The 17,759-nt window shown below is 52.4% G+C and overlaps 1 protein-coding gene across 1 annotated transcript in view; it reads right to left on the bottom strand.

Annotated features, from left to right (window-relative positions):
• Positions 1 to 7,662, bottom strand: part of Kiaa1024 (KIAA1024 ortholog) — a 29,986-nt gene extending 22,324 nt beyond the window's left edge. Inside the window, exon 1 of the mRNA XM_004644459.2 lies at positions 7,612 to 7,662. The gene's annotated coding sequence lies outside the window, so the exon portion shown is untranslated. The remainder of the gene's footprint in view (positions 1 to 7,611) is intronic.
• Between the last annotated feature and the right edge of the window lie 10,097 nt (positions 7,663 to 17,759).

Raw genomic sequence — 17,759 nt, forward strand, 5'->3', positions numbered from 1 at the left:
TCTCTCTCCCTCCTTCCTTCTCTTCCTCCCTCCCTCCTTCCTTCTCTTCCTTCCTTATTTAATTTTGAGATTCAGTCCTGCTAAGTCACTAAGTGGCTCTGGTTGGGCTTGAACTTGAGATTCTCTTGCCTCAACCTCCTGTGGTGCTGGGATTTACAGGCATGCGCTACCATGCCCAGCTCAGAGAATGAATTTCTCGCACTTACTGAACACTCTTAAAAAAATTAACCAGAATGAACAACTCAAAAGCAAAATGGTTAGTTTATTTTTTAAGTGGTTAATTTATAAAGAAAAGCAAAGAAAATATGCATCATAATAAAGAAAACAGCAATTTGTGTGATTTTTATTATTTATAAATCTAAAGGAAACAAATTTTTTTTTTCTGAAGAGGAAATGCACCACATACCATGAGGTTTTTACTTACTGCTATGGCTGGATAAGTTTTCCCAGAAGCTCGAGTGTAGAAGATGTCATCACCCACAGCACCACAGGGGCCCATGGGCCCTCAGAGCTGGGGCCTAGAGGATGTGAGGCCACTGGGTGGTTGCCCAGGAAGGGATGTGGGGCCCAGTCTCTCTGTTCCCTCTCTCCTTGTGCTTCTCAGCCACTGTGCAACCCTCCTTTAGCACACAACCCTGCCACATAAGATTCCACAGGCTGAGAGCCACAGGGCTGGAGACCCTGGACAGATAGGCCTGCATACAGGAGCTAAAATATTGTTCCTTAATAAGATGATTGTTGGGGCCTGGGAGATGGCTCAGTAGAATAAGCACTTGCCTGGCTAGCGCAAGGGCCTGACTTCAATCCGTGGTTCCACAAAAAAAAAAAAAAAAATTAAATAAGGTGACTGTCCCAGGCATTCTGTCACAGTACCGCAAAACTGGCTAACACACCCATCGTTACTTATCACCACACACAGTACACTGGTCCTGGCACTTAGAACCTATATGGCTGCCACGGAAAAGAAGCAGGCTGCTACTACTGTTTAGGGAATAAGAGAAAACAGTATTTTTATGTATCACTGAAAAAGTAAAAATGTGTACAGCTATTGTAAGAAATAACCTTCAATAAAACTCTGTCTCTCTGTCTGTCTGTCTGTCTCTGTCTCCCCCCCATATACATACCCTTTAAATGAAGGGAACCCACACTTGTATCTATGTAAAGGAAATAAGCAGCTGTGTGTAAAAGTGCTACAAATACATTCTCCTCAAAGTTGCCTAAGAGAAGAAAAAAATCCACAATAACCTCCACATCCAACAACTGGCTGCATAAAATTGCAGCACACTGACCTAATAGATTGCTGTGCATCCTTTAATAAATCATGTTGCCCATATACATTTATTGGCATACTTAAATTTTAACAATGCATTCTTCAGCAGAAAAGTATCCCACTGAATTGCTCAGGATAATATACAAAATTTTACATATCTAGTCTTATATAGTAAAACATTAGCAATTGTCGCTCGGCACTGTTTCTGTCCTTCTGTTTCAGATGTGCATTGCTTCAGTGCTCTAAACATGTGCTTTCCTAAGAAAAATGAAAGGGGAAGGATTTGCACACAAATCCTGGCTGCAGGTATCTGGGAAAAAGAAACGATCATCTCTGACCGTCAGTTCTCATATCCATAAAAGGAAGCTACCAGTCCCTCCTGGGATTACTATCATGCTCCCACGAGACAGCTGGCTATTCGCTCAGAAAGGCAGGCATTGCTTGAGCTAGGGGAAACACAGCAGGCTAGAAGGAGGACAAGTAACGAAACAAACACTCTGCCCTCCCCAGCTTATATTCTAGTGGAGGGGGCCTGCCCCTTAGCTCAGTTCCTTAAGTGGCTGCTTCAACAAAGCAGTCAGGCTCAGGTTGCTGTGGTTCGATCCCCACAACTCAAGCCAGCCAAACCTGCCCTGAAGGCATTTGGAGCAAAAAAAAAAAAAAAAAAAAAAAAAAAAAAAAAAAAATCCTTCTGTCTAGTGGAAAGGCCTAGCAACTAAGCAAATGCTGAAGTCAAAAGGGCAGTTGATTACATGGTGGAAAGTGCTGTGGACACAAGCAGGCAGATAGAAAGCACAGGGCGGGGCTGTTAGTTGTAAATCAGATGGCCGCAGTAGGTCTAGGGAGGCTGCTGCTGGATGAATTTCCCAAAGGGGCAGCAGAGAACACCATGTGCCCGGTGAAGCGAGGAAGGAAAGGGGAAGCACAGGTGCCAAGGCCCAAGGTGGACGGTGACCCTGACCGGCCAGGAGAGCACTTTATAAATGCAAGGTGCCCAAGAGGAAAGGAATTACTGGTGTACTATCTTTGCATAATATTTAGTGTCAAATGTTTATTTTCTTGCTCAAAATGTCTTCAAAGCAGCTTCCTGACGCTCACCTCTGCTCATGTTCCATCTTACAGTGAAATGAGACATCTGAGCTTACCATCCTGCAGCCAGCCTCTTGCCCGACCTCCAGTCTGGGCTGGAGGACAGAAGACAGCATGGAAGGGTGCACACAGCTAAGTCCGGGGCCTTCCTCACGGCGCAAACACGGTCTCTCTCTGTGCGGGCAAACTCAGGGCTGTGCCCCGTGTTTTGTTTTCATTCCTCGTAACTGTTTTCACGTGTGCCAAATCTAAACTCATATCCTAGATGTTCTGTACGACCCCTGTAGGTTCTCTAACATATAAAATGAACCTGTAAATGGAAGTACAGCTTATCTGTCCATAAAAGGAAGTACAACACAAGGTTTCTGTTCTTCTGAGACCACACTGAACTTTCACTGCTGCGTCCCAACCTTCGATCTACAGAACCTCGGGGATCCAGAGTTCATTCTGAAAGGCAGAGTTTCAGGATTGGGGGCGCCTGGAGGGGCCTGGAGGAAGGTCTGATGCAGCCTGCGGACTTCGGCGACCCGTGGGAAAACAAAGCTGTGCCTCTGGGGCTGCAAAGCTCTGCTGTCTCCTGATATTTAAGTGGCGAATTCCGATAATTTATAGATTGTCCTGTGCTCTGTCTCTTCAGACCATGAATGCAATGGTCTCAGGCAATCTAGATGTACAGTTGGGAGGTCAGAGTCCAAAATGAGCTCTAAAGGCCTGGGGTCCGAGCTCCGTCCCTTCCAGGGCCTGGGGCAGCAGGACTCCCAGGCTGCCTCCCAGCTCCCCCAGGCCACCCGCGGCCTTCAGCCCATGCCCCCTGCTCATCTTCAGTGGCACAAGTCCAGGCCTCGTCTCTGATGCCCGCCTCTCCTCTCCCACTCCACAGCTTCCTCTTCCCAGGCAGGAGTCCTTGCAATCACACGGGGCTGTTCAGCTGTCCCAGCAAACCTGCCTACTGCCACACCCTGAGGATCACAGTTTCAAAATCTCTCTCACTGTGCAAAGGAGCACAGTCTAGGTTCTGGGGATGAGGACCTGGACTTCTCTGGGGAGCCCTTCTCCCACCTCACACAGGACTCATGGCAGAGGGCAGTGTTGCAGCCACCTACACACCCTTGGAAGGCGAGGGAGTGCATCCTCCCCACCTCCTGTCTGAGCAGCACAGCCAGGCCGAGGCAGGCACCGTGCCCCCGTGATGAAATCAGCCCATGCATTAGCGGGTCCACCGGCCGGCAGCAAAGGACAACAGTAACTGGCAATATGAATAAGGACTGGACTTGTCACTGTCATCCTAACGTATATCCTTGGAGAGAAGACTAGAAGCCACATGGTTATCTCCTTCTTTCCACGCAGCTTCCCAATGTGCCTGCCCTGGCCTGATGGTTCCTGAGCCCAGAAACGGCTCTGTTCCCCAGGGAGGTCTCGTTTACCTCCCCAAGAAGTTTCCTTTTCACCCTTGGTCCTTCCTAGTCCCCACTCTGGGCACATGCAGAGTTGGGTCCCCTTTTAAAAGGTAGCTCTTCCAGGACTGCATGGTGACTTGTCCACCCCAGTGCCTCTTGCTTTCCCAGCAGGGCCATGCTGAGAGAGAGGGGACTATGAGATGTGGCCTCCGACTCAGAAACCACTCAACCCAGATCTTCCCCTTTCTTGGGCACAGTGCTGGTAAAGTGTGAGGAAGAGAGTGCTGAACAGTGCTGGGAAATACAAGGAAAGACCAGGCCTCAGGCTGCCTTGTCCTCAGATTCTGACGGGGCTCTCTGAAGCAGGTCTGGAAATCTGCACCTAGGAAGATACCTAAGAGTGTGGGTGCAGGTCTGGGGGAGTCTGTAGGCCACAAACCTCAGTGCTGCTGCTGAGTGCAGCTTCCTCTGGGACTTGGGATCAGCCCCAAAGCTGCCAGAAGCATCCTGGCAATGAGGTGCACAGGGATCCGGGGACCCTTCCTCCTTCCACAGAGGGGCGACATGGACTCAACCAAGGTCAAGGACATCTGAGCCACTGCACATCTTCCTCCGGGCCATCCACCCTGCAGACAGCTCTGGAGTCCCCACAGGCCTCCCTCACTACCCACTTCCTTTGGCCACTGTGGGACACTGGCACCACCCAACTTGTGCAGTTCCAGGCTCCTCAGGGCAGGGAATCTTGAAGGCAGGTTTCCCTGGACTGAGGAATATGGTGCAGAGGGGGACCCAGAGGAGTGGAGGGTCTAAATCCTGCACTGTGGGCCTTAAGTCAGAGGGAACAAGAGCAGATCCATGGCCCACCACCCAGGGCACTCAATGTCCACCCACACCACTACCTACCCCCCACTGCCTACTTGCAGCACTACCTACCCACACCGACTACCACATATGTCACTCACCACCTAACCACAATGCATACCACTGCCTATCGCACCACTATCTACCCATACCACTGACTACCACCTATACCCCACTGACTCACCACTATCCACACGCCACACCACTGCCTATTCACGCCACTACCTACCCACACAACTACAGCACTCACTACTCACCCCATACCACTGCTGCCTACCCACACCAACAACAATACAACTCACATCTACTCACACTCCACACCACTAACTGTCCACATCACCCACATCCTACTCACCACTGAATAACTACCCACACAACTGACTACCTTACCACACCACTGTCACCCACCCACACGTCTGATAGTCTACCCACACATTCACCACATACCTGTAATGTTGCCAAACCAGCCCACACAGACAACTACCTCCACACACCACACCCTCCTCCCTCCCCACAGGCCACTCACCCACCTCGCCAAGGCTGTCCCTTGCCTCAGCTCTGGTTCCTCTGACAGCCTGGTCTCCAGCTTCCTCCTGACTTGCACATCTGTTTGTTTGATGCACCACTACCTAGCCATACCACTGACTACCACCTATGTCACTCACCACCTAACCACAACGCACACCACTACCTGGTGTGCTCTGGAACCTTTCGGTTGCCACTGGCCTATTGACCTTTCATGTTCCTTTTCCGCATTGCTTTTCTAAAGCCCCTGCCCCCAAGTACGCAAGTGATGTGTATTTAGTATCCTGCTTACATCCTGTTTCTGTGTTACCTACAGGTCCAATGTGCGCATCACACCGCTGGAGGTCCAGCCACATAGCAAGCAAGGGGCACAGTGTTCACACTGGACTGTCCCGCAGGCCAGGTGTGGGAGCTCTCTCTGGCTGAGGCTATGGGAAATGCTAACAGTGCCATAAAGTCCTGCAGGGATCACGGTCAGCAGTTTACACTGGAAGGAGTGCTGGATGACACATGTCCACTCCAAAGGGATAAGAAGAACTTGTCAGCACGTCACAGCTGCATGTGACACTGGCTGGCCAATGCATTCCTCTGCTAGCCCTGGCTTTCGCTCCTGGCTCGGGGTGCAGTGTCTGCTTATTATCTAGCTTTAGTGGATGCTTCTCCCTGGTCAGTGTGCTCTCACACCACTGAACTCTGACACCAGCACTTCATGGCCTGTCCATCAGGCTGGGGTTACCTTCTTTCCGGTTACGAGGACAAGCATCTGCCTCCTCGCGGGGCTCACAGAGCATCCTTGACCCTGTGAATTCCCAGACAGCTCTGTGGCCTGTGTGGGCATGGGGCCACAGGTCTGCACATGCTACATCGGCCAGCACTGACTTGGACGTGCTGCAACAACAGCAATCCCCAGGTGCCAGCGGCTTCAGCCAGGGGCTACTCCTTCACCCGGGCATGTAGCTGAGGAGACTGTCCAGAAGCTCCTGCTGGGAATGGGGAGTGCAGCCTGGTGCCTGCAAGCAGGCGCCTTCTCTGACCGGAAGAGCTGCGAGGCCACACCTGCCTACAAAGAGCAGGAACACACAGCCCCATGTGCAAAGGAGGAGGAGCCACACCTTCATGGGTTGGTTACCAGCACCCAGGTAACCTGCTCTCCTTGGACCAGTCTTTCCCAGTTGACTCTTAATGTTTTAAATATTCTCTTCCCATGCCAGACAGTGTTCCAGCTGGTGGCAAAAACCAAACAAAGCCAAGGCCAGCACTACTGCCCTCCATGACAGGTGGACCTGGCCCGCCTAGTCGAAGTACTCTCACTCCGTTTTCATTACTGGTCCTCCTAGCTAGCACTCAGTGAGCACCGACTCACACTCACACACAGCCTTTGCAAGGCCTCAGTGGGCCCTGGAGCTGCCCCTGCAGGAACCCTGCCCAGGAGACCGCCCTGTGCCATACTGTAACACAGAGCTGTCTACCGCAACCTTCCTGGGAAGGCTCATAAAGGGGCTGGGCCACATTCCAGAGAGGGCCTTGCAAGGACTCCCAAACTGTGTGCTGCATGGTTGGGGTGCTTCAGGTACTGCAGAGGGTGAAGAGGCGGCCACCACCCCCTTTAGCTCCACACCTAACACAAACGAGATTTAAAGTGTTTTGATCTTCTGAAAGACAGAAAAGGGAACCGGAAGACTGAGTCTGTGGGCTCTCCGTTTACATATGTAGATAAAATAAATGTACAGGAAAGTTAAGTAACTTAACAAGGTCACGTAGTGAGTGAGGACTTGCCCAAGGCTGGAGCCACCAGATGCAGCCCTAAACTCAGGAGTCCTCCTTCTTCCTTTCCTCTTTAATTCACACCGAGTAGGCAGAGAAGCGCTGAAAACAAACATCTGAATGTCTGTGGGCAGTGCTCATCAGCAGGCAAAAGCAGGCTGTCGACTCAGGACCTCAGCTCCTCCCTGCCGGCTGGCCGGCACGCACAGGGCTGCGACTGGAGCCGCGGCCGCCCCTCCCTCTCCGGTCTCTGGACGGATCTTGCCTGCAGCACGGCCATCTCCGCCAGCCGCCTCGCACCTCGCATCCCTCCCTGGGGCTCCGCCGGAAGCACCACAGCTCAGGTCTCTGCCGGGGACAGGAGGAGAGACACGGCCTCCCCAGCTATGCTGCCAAATACAAGAGAGTTAATAATCACAGCAGCTTTCAGGGGCTGGAAAGGCACAGCAGTTTTGCCTGTAGCATTGGCCAGGGGGAGGGAAAACATTATGTATCTAAAATTCAAAAGGAACATGACATCGACAAAGAAGCCTTTGTCTCTTCCACGTACTAAGTGCATACAACGCTGCCTCACTAAACTCATCAGAAATGGAAATGAACTGTTCGATCTATTCTTTTCACCGGTAGCTGACATTTATTTTCAGTCTCAGGTCTCTGCAAATGTCTCAGACATATACAATAAAAAACAGACTTTATTTACCAGACATTTGAAGCTTTCCCTCTGGGCTCCGGTGAAATCTGAACGTGCCGTTTCTGCAGACGCACCACTGTCGGGCACTCTGCCCTCCTCCTCCGATGCACAAGCAAGCCCGTTGGGGGGTGGTACAACTCCAGCGCCCTACTCGCTCGCTTCACCCACGGCTCTGGATTCCACGATTCCTGAGAAATGTTTACTGGCTGCGAGCCGCCGGGCCGGAGCTCATGGGGTCGCGCGGCCGCAGGAGGGCGGTCAGCTCCAGGCGAGGCTGCGGGACCGCCCAGATCACCCAAACGAGAAGGGTGGGCCGCGCACCGGCTGCCGGAAGCCTGGGGGCACGGCAGGCACCTACCGGGCCACAACTCCTCCCGGAAACTCTTCGTGTCACTCATAAAATCGCAGCAGAGCCCGATCACAGCCACAGGGCAGCCGCAGGGCCCCACCAGCTCCGCTCCAGTCGCCGCTTGCACAGGAGAAATCGGCGCAAAGTCCCTGTCCTCCCTCGTAGCCTGGGTTCTGCCCTCCCTTGAGGACTTCATCCAAACCTACTCGATCCTTTCCTATGCAGACAGCCGTTTAACACGGTCTCCCAACAGAACGGCGCTGGCGAGTGAGACAGGAGTTGGGCAAGCTGCGGGGATGCCGCCGCGGAGGCTCCTGCGTCCTGCGCGCGTAGGTCACTCGGTTGCTCTGGAGCCCCGGGAGCCCCGGGGCGCGGGAACGAGCGCGCGAGGTCGAGCACTCCCCGCCAGGCCCAGCTCCAGCGCCCGCGGGTGAAGTTGCAGCCCTAGTCCCCCAAGCACCCTTCCCGTCCGGATCCACTGCCGGCCGCGCGGGGGGCACCGGCTCAGCGGCCGCTGGGGTAGACCCGGCTTTGCGCCGCAGTTGGCACCTCCGAGGGCTTCCAGCCCGGGAAACTTCCCCACCACGGCGCGGCGCCCACGGACTGGCCCCAGTGTGGGGGCGCCACGGACGCACCTGGCCCGCACGCGCGCGCACGTGGCTCGCGACCCGCCCCCGGAGCCCGAGTCTCCCCAGGAGCCTGCGTCGCCGCGAGGGAGGAGGAGGAGGAAGAAGAAAAGGAGGAGACCGCGCAGCGTCGCTTCGTCCTCACCTGCGCGCCGCCCTCCGGCCTGCAGCCCGGGTCGGCTCAGTCCAGCCGCGTCACGGGTCGGAGCTGCCCCACCGCGCCCGCCGGGCACACGGCGGAGACTGCGCGCTCCCGGGGGCGGGCCCGAGCCGGGCGCCGGGAGCCGAGCCCAGCCGAGCCGCGCGCCGGGGACCCCCGCCCGCGCCGAAGGTGACCGCGGCCCCGCGCGCCGGCTGTGCGGCTCGTGGCCGGGTCGGTGGGAGCAGCAGCTGGGCTCATGGATTCCTTCTTGGCCCGTGTCAGCCTGATGGGTACCCAGACTGGGAGACTGATGGGCACGTGACCTCCAACCCGCGCGCACACACACATGCACACACGCGGAGCCCCGCATAACCAGGACATGCTTGCAGAAACCCACGTGGACACAAGGATGGGAACCAGAGTAGTCCGGAGTGCACATCCCGCACTCCCGTTTCGGAGGGAAAGTAAAGCTTCCCTAGGTCCCTGCGTGGGTGGTCCCCCCTCACCCCCCCCACCCCCACCACTTCCACACCCTGGCTGGTGCGTGGTGGGTCCAGTGCGGGCTGCCCTGCCAGCCTCACTATGGTGCCCAGAACATGAACCTGGGCGTCACCAACACTTGCAAAGCCTCCCAGAGTGACAGGTGCTGAGGACTGGAATTGCCTCTTTGCCTTTACACCCTTTCTATGAGACAAATCCAGACTCGTTCTAGGAAGGGCCGCAGGCTTGAAAGAGTGAAATTGGTTTGTACTTTGCCCGAGGATTCTAAATTCTTAAGTCCTAACTTAAGTAGTCCTGTCTCTTGGTCCCGAGGTTGCTCCCAATAACAGGAGGCAGAAGCCCAGCGAGTGGGATCCAGGCCAAAAGCCCGTGTGTGGGCAGACAGCAGAGGGGACATCCGAGCCTGCAAAACCCATTGCCCTGAGTTTAAAGGGTTGGTGACCAAGACCCAAGCAGGGGGACTCTGCTCCCTAAAGTGAGAGGCAGCTCTGGAGAGAGCAACGGGAAGTCCCCTCTTGGGGATCCCATTCATCCATTTCTTCCTGAAACACCCCATTTTTCAGGTGAAAATCACAGCTTCCTAAAGCTCAGAAGGGGTAGAAATCTGTCCCCGCCCCTGCATAGGTTACCTTGGAAAACTTTTAGAACAGCTCTTAAATTGTTTTCTTTCTTGAGTACGGGGCAGTGCAGGTTGCAATCATCTTAGGGAGTTGGTAAGTAAACACAGCACAGCTTTCTTTTTTACTTCCTTTCTCCCCACCCCTTCCCTCACGCCTCTTCTCATTTCCCTTCCCCCAGTTCTCCTTGGTTTTGGTACTCTTAGTTGGTCTCCTCTGGCGCAGATGTCCATGAAGCTATGAGGACCCTGTACCTGGTGCATCTGCACTCTACTAAATCTGCCTTCCTCCCTGACCCTGCTCCCCTGCTCCCTCAACCCCTGTCCCCTGCACCCCTACAACCTTCCCATCTGCTAGAGGTCTATCCCCTTATCTCCTGTCCTTTCTTTAGTTTCCTCTTAATTTGTACTTTGCCTCACTCGGAGGAGAGATACCATGTGGTATTTAAGTTCCTGTGTCTGGCTTGTTTCACTCAACACTGGATTTTCTAGGTGTACTTGTTTTCCCACAAATGTCTCAAAACATGTCCTTTTCATATTCAGGCAGCTGTCGGTGGGTATACACGCTGTTCTCAGAACATAGCTGTTACAAACTGTATTGCTATAAACTCAGGTATGCATGTATTGCTACAGCATGGTGCCTTAGGCTCTTTGGGGAAGATTAGAAATTCCATGTAACCCAACTCTTAAAATTTTAAATAGCATAAAAGGAATGTGGAGCATAGAGCTGTGACCTTAGGCGATTGCTCCACTGTAGCCAGAAGTTGGCAGGGGCTGCTCACAGGTACAGGTGCCTCTGTTCAGCTGGGTCATCTGCCAGGCTGCGGGAAGCATCATTCCCACTTTGTACTTGGTAACTTTTTCCTTCCCAAGAGTCACTCTCTTGCTATCATTATTGTTATTCTTATTTGGATGCATTTGTCTCCCCAATACCCAGATGTTAAAGCTGGCCCTGGAGGAGGTGCTGTCTGCAGCCTTGGGGTAGCCCCTTGGTGCTCTAGGTCCCCAACTGCCTCTCCCTTTTTGTTTCCTGCCACACCGGAAGCAGCCAACACTGTCACCACGTACTCTGCTGTTTCCATCCAAAGCCCAGAGCAGTGGGTCTACCTGCTCCTGGGCTGGGACATCCAAAACTGTGAGTCAGAATTGCCCTTGTCTCTTGTGAGTCACCTTGGGTACTCAGGACTGTGATGTAGGGAAAGCGGACACCACACACAGGTGGTGTTCTCCCTTGGGTGCCCCTGCTGGGAAGGGTTCTGCCTGTCTCTGCCTCTTTGTGCAGCTGTCTCTACACACCTCACACTGGCCCCCAGTGAGAGGAGGTCGCTCTGAACCTCTCATCAGCGTAGAACCATAGCAGATTGTTTGTCCATGGCCATAAGGTGTGAAGTTGGATGGGTGCATCTTTGTGGCACTGTATTCCAGAACACATGAAAACTACTTTCTTTCACTTCGGTCTGAGAACAGCGGAGAAGGGTGTGATGAAGCTGTGCGCTGTCCTATGGTCCCCAGCGGGGTCAGCATGCAGAGCCCACCTGCCTCTGCCTCTTCCTTCCTGTGCCCCGGGGCTCCCACCAGTGCTTCCTGTGCACTCTTTCACCACAGACCTACTGCAGTATTAGAAAAGGACCCCAGGTGCAGTACCACTAAACAAAGATGCCATCACCACACGCCTGCTGGCTCAGCAGGCCTTGTCTTGAAGCTGTTTCTCAACTTATCCTGAGCTTCATTCCTGTCACCTACAGAAAGGGAATAAGAGGTGTCACAGGGTTGCTGAGGAGATTGAACAAGTGCAAGTACAAGACTGCAACACGCTCAGCAAATGTTTGTGGCTCTTACCTTTTCAGAGTGAGGGGAGAGAGAGAGAGGAAGGAGGAGAGAGGGAGGAGGAGGGGAAAAGGAGGAGAAAGGGGGAGCGAGGAGAGGGAGAGAGAAAAGGAGATGGAGATGGCGGCAGGAGGAGGAAAGAGGAGGGAGGAAGGACTGGCAGAGGGGAAGGGAAGAGAAGAAAGAAGGCAGCAGAGAGTGGGGAGGACGCAAGTCCTTGCATCTTGGGTGTCGAGGCAGGTTAGCAGACTGATCTGTGGTTCTCCTCTGTGCCTCCACTGTCCTGGGTGCCCAGGGCTGTCACCTGCCTGGGCAGCCTCCCTTGGCCCTGGGTTTCCCACATCCTACCCCACTTAGCCTCACTTGTTCTGGATCCTGTGTAAAGCCTTAGAAGGATATGCATCATGAAGAAATAAATCTCAGGGATGAAGACATTAGTTTCAAGCAGTAGAAAAGAGTAGTGTCTACCCCTGTCTCCCAAGGAAAGACATTTAGTCTGATTTCTGTTCCCAGAGGAGTTTGGGAGAAACGACAGGTGTGGGAGATACAAACGGGGGTGAGGTGGGGGACAGAAGGGCTCTCCAGCCTGACTCCTTGGCTGGGAGGTCAGTGGGCAGACACAGGTGTCAGCAGGTTGCCAGTCATGCCGATGAGTTCCAGAAGGAACTGTGAACTTGGGAGCTGCCTTGTGCCTGGGCACAGGCTTTAAACTACAGCCCGGGGCAGGCTTCCTCTAAGTGTCCTGGAATGCTGCCAAGGGAGGAGCTCAGAGCAGTGCGGGCCTCCCAGGTCTGGCTGAAGCCGAGGGGCTTCTGGACCACGGGAGTGTGGTGGGAGCTGCACTCACCTGCAGGAGGCTGAGGATGGCGCTGAGCTGGGTACACTCACCGGGATTAATCCATGGGCCACTGAGTTCCACTGGGCTTCTTTGCAAACAGGGTTTCCAAGCAGAGTTACTGCAGCGGTGTGCTTGAGAGGTGCAAAGAGGTGCAATGGATCCTTACGATCAATTTCCAAATGCTTTTCTTGCTTTAGAGAAGCTACCCTTGTGAACCTTGGCAGCACAGACAGGGGCAGGTGACTTAAGCTCACCCAGCCCGTGCTCTTGTCTGAGGCTATGAATTGGAAGCTAGACAGGGTGTGACAGAGTCCAGTGACAGCCAGGAAGTTGCTGCACCCCTGATGGCCCCTGGAGCCCGGACCTGAGTCCACAGCTGAGCAGGCCCTTCCTGCAGCCCGGCAAGTGCTCCAGCCCCACCTCCCCGCGGCCTCAGGCCTCTCTTGCATGGCTTCTAACCTGCTCCTCAGCCTCATCCTTGCAACGAGCCCCTCTCTGGCCCAGGCAGGCAGGGCCAGTGTCTGGTGGTGGCCACAGCGTCCAGACTGCGCACAAGAGGCTGGCTGTCCATTCCTGGAATCTGCCACCCAGCAGGATGAAGAGCAATTTCAGGCGGTGGCCACGACTGCAGCGCAGGCTGACTGCCGACCCCCCAGGACTCCCACTGCCTCCTCCCCTGCACTCCAGGTTGCAGTGGGCAACAGTGAGACAGGCACTGAACAAGGAGACAGGGAAGGGGGGTTCTGGGCGCCAGCAGCAGGGCACCACTGAGTGGGCTGTTCCCTAATTTCTGAGAGAAGGCTGCACCCCTGGTCCTCAAGGACAGCCCCAGGTGGATGGACTGTGAGAAGAGAGAAGGCAGGAAGAATGGGTGGGGGTGGGGTGGCAGGGCTTGAGGATTTAACTTCACCCTTGGGATAGGGAGAGAGTGGCTTGCTGTCGTGGTAGAAGCTAGTGAGAAAACAGTGCCTCGGGCATGGCAGTTCATTCTTTCTAAAAAAAAATTGGGGGGACACAGTTCATTCTTTCTAAAAAAATTGTTTGGGCTGGTGTGATACCTTGGCAGTCTATGTGCCTGCCTGGCACGCCTGTGATCCCAGCCGTGGGGAGGCTGAGACAGGAGGATCACTGCAAGTCCCAGCTGTGTAGAGAGACCCTGTACCAAATAAATAAAATATTTTTAAAATTAAAACAATTTAAAGAAAATCCAAAAAGTAGTTTAAAAAAATGTAAACAATACAGAACTTCACTAAACAAAATGACAAGAATTCATCGATGGTTGTTATATTGCATAGTTATCTTCAAATTAGTTGTTCAGATTACCAGATATAAGCCTGTAAGATCGGTCAAAAATTATTTAAAAAAATACTAAAAAGGAGAGAGCAATAACTGTTCCTTTCCGCAGCCTGGCAGGAATCGGAAGTCTAGTCCTGCAAGCTCACTGTGTGTGCGCATTTCCACTTCCCTCCTTTCTTTTCTCTCCTCATCCCCGTTCTTCCTTCCCTTTGAGCAGGTTTTCCCTTTCACAGTATCCATCGTGCCGCTCAGATTTTAATTACTCTTTCAGCTTCTTGTACTAGGGAGACACTACAATGTTTATACATGCAGGTCTGATGTATTTCACTCATGCGTGTGGTCTCTAGTTGCATCCGTTTGCCTATAAAAGCCTTGAGTTTATCTTTCTTTATGGCTGAGTAGTGCTCCTTTGTATAAAAATCCCACATCTTTTTCATCCACTCCCCAGTTGGTGGGCATTCGGGTTGCTTCCAAGACCTGAGGAATCCCACTAAGAAACTGCCATACACGTTGTTCAGGAAAAGCTGGAGCTCCCCCTCTGGCGACTGCCGTCACACAGCGCTGCTCATGGCATTCATGATGTCGTCACTTGTGTTGAAAATGAAAGAGACTCAGGCCCAGAGTGCTCATCATGCCCAGGAACGCCACGTGACTACGGACGGCGGATCCCTGAGCCCAACCCCTCCCCCTGGAAGAAAATAGTGCCGGCAGCAGTCCGAGCCAGCCCGTGAGTGCCAGGTGACGTGGCACCCTTGTACCAAGTGAACACGAAGTGCACCCACTTCTAGGCCCCAGCGCCGAGTGCCGCGGGGCACAGAAGGGCGCCTGCACATGCCCTGCCTTTCCCTGGCGTTTTGTCTGCGCTGCTCCAGCCCCAGCTCCGCCATAACCTGGTAACATCCTCCTGACACATCCAGCGTTGGATTTGTTTTCTTATCACGACTTGACAGATGGGAGGACAAAGTCCCACACTGTGAAGGAAAGGACTTTGCCGAGGTCATCTGGAGAGAGTGGAGTGTCGACTGCTGATCTAACGTTTTCTCCACTAGGCTGAACTTCAAAAAGAAATTGGATCTCAGCTCAGCAAACCTAAATACTGCTACCTGTGAAGGAGAGCTCGGCAGAGCGAAGCTCGGTCAGAAGGGCCCTTCAGGAAGCCCGTCTGCGCAGCTCTTGGGCTGCCGGTGCTGTGGGTGTGATTTTGTGATCAGATCAAGCCTGGCTTCTCTATCAGAAAACTTGGAAACTAAGCCTCATCCTGAGGTTCCTGTTATTCCCTGAGTTGTCTAGACCCTTGAGATAAGCAAAACATGTTTTCAGGATTGGCACAAATGGGGCTGCTTCCAGGTCTCCTGAGGTAGCCATCTCCTTCCACTGTGGATGCCGGCATCATTCAGAACAGTCTGCCAGCAAAACAGAATGTGCAGCGCTGTTGGCATCCCATCTCAGGGCAGCCAGCTCCACCTCTCCTTGAGTGCCTGTGCTGTCCTCACCTGACCACAGACGGCGCCAGACACTAGCAGTTGTTCAGAACACTGTGTGTCAGGAATCTGTGTCCTGCTGTGTCTCACTTAACACCTGCAAAGCCACATGAGGCAGGTGACACCATTGCTCCCACTCTACAGGTGGGAAGCTGAGTCAGTGAGAGGGGTAGTTATTTTCTCAAGGCTGCGTAGCCCCAAAATGTGCAGCATCTGAGCCCAGGCAGTCTGACCCTAGCGCCTTATTCCAGACTCTAGACTCTTCACACCACACCAAAATGGAGTGGCTCTCAGATGAGTGCCGTGTGGTCTCTGGCCTTAAGAGTCTTAGTCTCCACTAGGAAAGTCTGTACAATTAGGGTGATGTGTGAAGACAGCAAATGGAGGGCCACACGGGGTGCAGGGCCACCTTGCTTACTAAGTGAATTGTCTTACTATTTTGAACAGGTGATAAACACAGGGGCATCAAACTTGGTGACCAACTAGTCATGCTGCCTAGAGACAGCATTCTTACCGCTTCCTCCACGTCCCCAGAGGTGAGCAAGCTGTGGCGTTCAGCAGCGCTACTTCTGTGCAGCGGTGGCATTATTGTGGCATTATTTCTATGCGTTTCTATGAAATGGTGCACACATTAAATTTTTACCATCAACCAGCTGGTTCAGAGATCATGCCATAGCAGTGTTTAAGAGGCTGCCTTATTCTTTCCTTATGCTTTACTTTGAGATATGCATAGATTCACAGGCACATACCTCTTTATTTTATAGTGACTTAATATTCCATTGTGTAGGTGACTATAATTTATTGAATGCCTTTCTTGAATAGATACATAATTTCTAAATTTCTGTTATTACAAATGTTAGTGCAGGGCTGGCCAGGTAGCTCAGTGGACTAAAGTGCCTGCTTCGGCAGAGCACTGCAGCCAGGGTTCGATCCCCGGCATGCTGTGCCGGCCCCACCCCTGGAATGTGCTGAGAGGGAGACTGAGACTGGGTGTGGTGGCATGTGCCTGGAATCCCAGCGCTTGTGGGCTGAAAACAGAATCGCTACAAGTCCAGTCTATGTAGTGATGCTCTGTACAACCTGTGGACCCTAAATTCATAAAAGAAAAAGTGTTAGTGCAATCAGTATAGTCACACATTTGTGAGTGAAAACCTGTATGATAAACCCTAACAGGAGAAGTGCTAGGGGGAAGGAGATAGAAAGATTTAATCTGCTGTTCCTGAAAGGCCACCTCCGCTAAAGTGATGTCCATCACAGTTCCCCCCACTGGACTTCAGCTCTGAGATGGTTTTCTTTTCTTTTCCTCTTCCTCCCTGTGTTTTAAAAAGTAGCTCATGTTTCATGTTCCTGGACTGTCTGGCTGCTTTGGCTGTACACAGGTGGCTGCTTCATTGTGTTTTAGATTTCCAGTTTAATGAAAACCTAACTTGCAATCCTCCTGCCTCAGCCTCTAGGGATGCAACTCAGTGATCGAGCCAAAGCGAGGCCCTGGATTCAATTCTCAGTCCTGCCTCCCACCAACTATCATGTCTTTTAACACTTATTTCTAATTGCACAAGACAGGCACCAATGTATTCTCCATGAATACTTCATTCTTTGGTCTTACAAGTGTCTTGTTTTTTTCTGCTAAAATGGATCTTATAGCTCTTCTTTCAGGAGACTGTAGCTATAAACTTATCAAAGTACTTTAAAATTTTCTTATTTAATTCTTCCTGCAATAACCTATCCCCTGGATCCAATCTTCTAGCATTCGAAGTTTCTCCCTCGCCACTAGAACACCGCAGGTTTTCCTCTGCGGTCCCCTTTGCCCAGTGCTTCAGAGGTACATGTGCTTCTCATTCAAACATAAATACTGTATTCCATCTTTGTGCTCTAGTGTGTTTCTGAATTTTCCTCCCTTATCTTTGGTGTTTTGGATCATCTCTACCATTTTCCGGGTGTGTTTGTTGGACTGCTTTTTGACTCATTTTTCTTGGTGAACAGTAGGCTTTTTTGAGTTGATGGCTAAAGTCCTATAACTATGGAGAAATCTGGGCCTTCTCCCAGGTCTTGTGTCCCATTTGGGTTCTCTGTTTTCTTCTAAAATTGTCATTAGGTAGATCTAGGAACCTGGCTTCCTGTCCTGCACGGCTCTGAGCATTTCCTTGACACACTTTCTTTTTTCTTCACTGTGACTTGGGAGCAGTTCTCAGTTTGGTCTTAGAATTTACTTACTTATTCATCATTTTTTCTACTCATTCCATTCTTTTTGAAATTTTATTTTAGCATTTGTGTTTTATGTCTGCAGGTGGGGAGGAAGACAGGCTGCAGCACCTGGCATGCAGGCCACTCGCCCTCTCCAGGTGGCAGCTGGCACTGCGACTCGGTACGGCACGGCTAGCCAACCCTCAGGTCATCTGGGCCCTGGGTGGAGTTTGGTGACTGCCAGACTGCTGTGACAGTCCACTTCGCTTTGGGAGTCAGTGAGGGCCACTCTGAGCCACCCA

Source organism: Octodon degus, unplaced genomic scaffold, assembly GCF_000260255.1.
Source record: "Octodon degus isolate 3935 unplaced genomic scaffold, OctDeg1.0 scaffold00199, whole genome shotgun sequence".
NCBI lineage: Eukaryota > Metazoa > Chordata > Mammalia > Rodentia > Octodontidae > Octodon > Octodon degus.